The 4,009-nt window shown below is 32.0% G+C and overlaps 1 long non-coding RNA gene across 2 annotated transcripts; it reads right to left on the reverse strand.

Moving 5' to 3' along the window:
• Window positions 1–598: 598 nt before the first annotated feature.
• On the reverse strand, window positions 599–3,273 carry LOC124451016. Of its 2 annotated transcripts, none has more exons than XR_006950311.1 (3): window positions 3,153–3,273; window positions 2,037–2,140; window positions 599–883 (listed from the first exon to the last, which is right to left on the reverse strand). It is a non-coding gene; the product is annotated as an uncharacterized LOC124451016 (long non-coding RNA). The 2 variants fall into 2 exon arrangements; XR_006950312.1 differs by having other exon boundaries at window positions 3,178–3,269.
• Window positions 3,274–4,009: the final 736 nt, after the last annotated feature.

The following is a 4,009-nucleotide window of genomic DNA, read 5'->3' on the forward strand; positions in this document are numbered from 1 at the left end:
ATACTTGCATACTGCCAAATTAAGTTCCTTTGAAATGAAATATTTAAGAAGTTGTGCTGAATGTTGATGAAATAAGCCGTTTGTACCCTCATTTATCCATCTTTTGAGCACATTGGACATTCAATTACACGCATTGACTTATGAATAACGCTGTAGCATATTTATCGACACAAAGGAACAATCAAGAGCACTAGTCGACAATCAATAGGAATAGCATTTATTTATGAATGCCGCATAAAAATCGGATTATAATATGTATGTAGAAAAACTATGCCTGCTGTCAGGGGCAAAACAAGAACGTTAATTGGAGTGAGGAAATATATTCATATATTCAGTTGTGCCTTACTGATTTCTTTTGTAAGTAAATTAGCTTTAAGAAGAAATCAGCAGGGCGTAACCAAGTATATGAATAGGCACCCTCCCCTAAATAGCGTTCTGGTTTCGCGTCTGCTTACAGTGTATGCAATGAAAAAACATACCTTTAATATATGTTATAAAAAACATTAGTTTAGTGTTTGTATAATGATGCAACATGCTTCCGATGTGTGCAATAAAAAAACATACCATGAATGTTTCAACAAAAAACATGGCAGGCCGATGAGCTCTTAGCATTTTTCATTTTTAAGGCAAACTTCATAGTTAAAGAACATTTTAGAATCCAAATATAACAATATGATATGATTTAACATTCAATTAGCAAATGACATTCATTTTCAGTTTTAGTTCAATTTCCTGAATCGTTTACAGTACAGTTATTGTCCAATGCAGCATACAAAGAAAGTGACTACATCGGCATTACAGCGTTTCTCCCCATTGAAGCATTGAGCATACCGAAAAGTACCAGTTTTTCCATTTGAACAACGGCATGATGCATTTGTTTTATCTAAAAAATAAAGTAATAAACCATTTATACTTTAACCTGCCTTGTTTCTTGCACTAAGAAAACAATCTGTATTTTTTTACGTCTATAAATGATGCTTGTCCACCTTACGCTTAAAAAGAGTGTTCAATTCATCACACAAGCTCATATCATTCCTTCATTGACGACTATTGATACGTGAATAAATGAACAGAACTATAGCTGCAATTAAGGTGTGTAAAAAAACTGAATATTTAGGAAAACATCACTAAAGTGAACAACACTCAAAATCTGCAAAAGCCATTTTTGGATTAGGTAGTTGGACTCAGGCAAGTAGCTAGAACGATAATTGGGGGGGGGGCATATCATTTATTCGTTTTATAGTCCGTAAAAAATAATTAATTTCAAAAGAAACTGATACGGCATGTCCTGCATAAATGAATATGCCTCCCCCCAAATTATCGTTCTGGCTACGTGCCTGATGGGACTTCCATTGTTTCATCTAACTGTAAAAATGTTGCAAACAATAGCAATTTTAGAGTGTGGATTGTGCTATGTAGAAAAACTTTTGAAATAGCTTGCGCACAAAAGTGACAAAGCTGAAAAGCAAATAGAAAGAATGGAGTTGAAATATGGCACATTTTTTCAAGCTAACATAGTTTCAGGAAATTTGGCTACGCGTACGTATTTAAATCGTACGTGAACGCTATATAGGCATTCAAATTGCAAGTGATTATTTTGCATTTTTCCCTTTTCTAAGTGCCATTTTATAATTTTCATAATTGTTTTCAAACATGGATAAATGGAAGCTTAAATTAATGAAAATACGAATGCTATTGATGAAGGTTTTAAGCACTGATTGCCAGCTCATTTTTCATTATCTTAGAACAAGGTTAACACTGAAGATAAATTAGCTTGGAAAATTAGTTTTCTTGTTACTTTTACTTTTGTACAAAGCATATCATTTTGCGTGAAATATCTGAGACGCATAATTTTATGACCATAAATTGTAATTTTGAATTTTTGAAGTTAGTCCAAATTTAAGTTAAACATACTCGTCAAAAACATCACATCACAAAACTAAATAGCATATTTACATTAATACAAAAACAACAAGCAATATCTACATTTTCGATTATAAGTACGCTCCCACTTTTATTCTTCAAATAAAATTTACCTCGTTTTTCGAAGTCTTCCCAGAAAATAACAGGTGAGGTTTTCGACAATTGAACAAATGCCAGAAAAAGCATGATGCACTTCAAAGAATTCATTTCGTCGTTGCTAAAACATAAAGATAAAAACAGTTGATAGAGAACACACATCAAATTAAAGCACTTAAAACACAGTACACGAGTTAGTCAATAACGCAGTCTGAACATTGCAACATCAAACCATGAAGCATGCATGAGGTTTACTTTCGAATTTTGCTAATTATATTTTCCATATCAAGCTTCACAAAAATACATTACTTCCCCGGTGAAACCAAGAATTGCTAAATTATTTTTAGTAAATATGTAAAAAAAATCTATGTCTTAACGACATACAATATTGCATCAAAAAACGGACATTTGAATATATAATTTAGATTATGGCAAACGACAAAGAAGCACTTTACGCATATGAGCGACAAAGTAACTTGACTGAATTTCATTAAGAAGTAATTTAATATATGTACACAGAAATCATACCAAACACTTCCCAATGTTTGCCAAATAACTTTTTAAGAAGCACGAGCAAATCTAAATAGGACTTTCTTTTTCACTTGAGTACGTTTAAAAAACCTATAGCAACATCACTCGATAACTTTTCTTAATCCAACGGCAAACTCATGTTTAGAACAGAAACCTTATGATCATAAACTGTGATTGCTCTTACCACAAGACACAAGGAATTTATGAAATGATCTTCAGTTAATTCTATGATTTCTTTGAGCAATATGTATAAAATATCAAAAGGAATTACAAAAAATAGAAATTTCATAAAGCAACCCGTTCATGATAAACATAGCAAAACAACTTGTTAGCTCACGAATTCAATCACAAAAGTACACTACAAAGATTGCCAAATGTGCCGTCCAGTTTAGTAAGTCAACTGTTATTACTATAAATTTTCACATTTGCCTTGAAGCATGTAAAAGATTATAGATATAGAAATTAGTGATATCAAAATTATTTAGTGACAGTAATACGAGTGATGACAATTTTTATGAGATGTAAAAATTGCGGCATTCAGCTAAAGATGGATTTATTTTAGCTTAAAGTCTATAGTCAATACATATTAAACAGTTTATTACGTCTTTCAATTGACTTGTTCAATACCTCTTTCAGTTGACTTGTTCAATATATATCCACGGTTGAAGACTCAATGAAAATAAATTGTTCGTGACTAAATTCATAAGTAATAAAGCTATGCATTACGGGATCAAATTTTCTGCATGACTGCCTTGTGTTCGGAAAAAATTGTCGTAATAAAATCATGCTATAATCATAAGATATGTTAATTTGCATCACATATTTTGTCTAAAACTATATGCTAATTGGAAGCAATTTTTTTAGAAAACTGTTGTGAAACAAAGAGATAGCTAAAATGGTGAAAAAAAAATTAAAGGTGGAGAGAAATGTAAATGACGTCTTTTGCCTTCATGTGAGGCGTGTGAGCACAGTCACGGAACATGCAATCGAAACTAGGGCGTTCAGAAAATGCAAAAAGGGTTGAACAATTACTTGGTCATATAACTAAGAACATTTTCAAATCTTAAACAAATTGACGTAAATAGTATTAAATATATAGTTTTATTTATATATATGTGTTAAATTAATCTATTCATTTTTTAGCTTTATACTTGATAGGTTACGCACTGACACCTGTATGCATTGCATAAAGCCCTGGTGAAACGAGCGCAACATTTTCCGCTGACACCATCCAACTTCGTTGGAAGATGTTGTACGTTGTTGTGCCCTACTGGTCGAACTAAAACAACATTTTACATCATTGATGGTTAAACATTACGCAATTCGAATAAATATGGCGGGCACTAATTTTGAAATTCATCGATATCAAAAAATTTGTCGTTGTGTAGCTGCGTTATGTGTAGTAGAACTTCTAGAGGAAAATAAAAGAAGTTTGGATAAGAAGAAAGACAAGACCATG

The sequence above is a fragment of the Xenia sp. Carnegie-2017 genome, unplaced genomic scaffold, assembly GCF_021976095.1.
Source record: "Xenia sp. Carnegie-2017 unplaced genomic scaffold, XeniaSp_v1 HiC_scaffold_24, whole genome shotgun sequence".
In the NCBI taxonomy this organism is placed as follows: Eukaryota; Metazoa; Cnidaria; class Anthozoa; order Malacalcyonacea; family Xeniidae; genus Xenia; species Xenia sp. Carnegie-2017.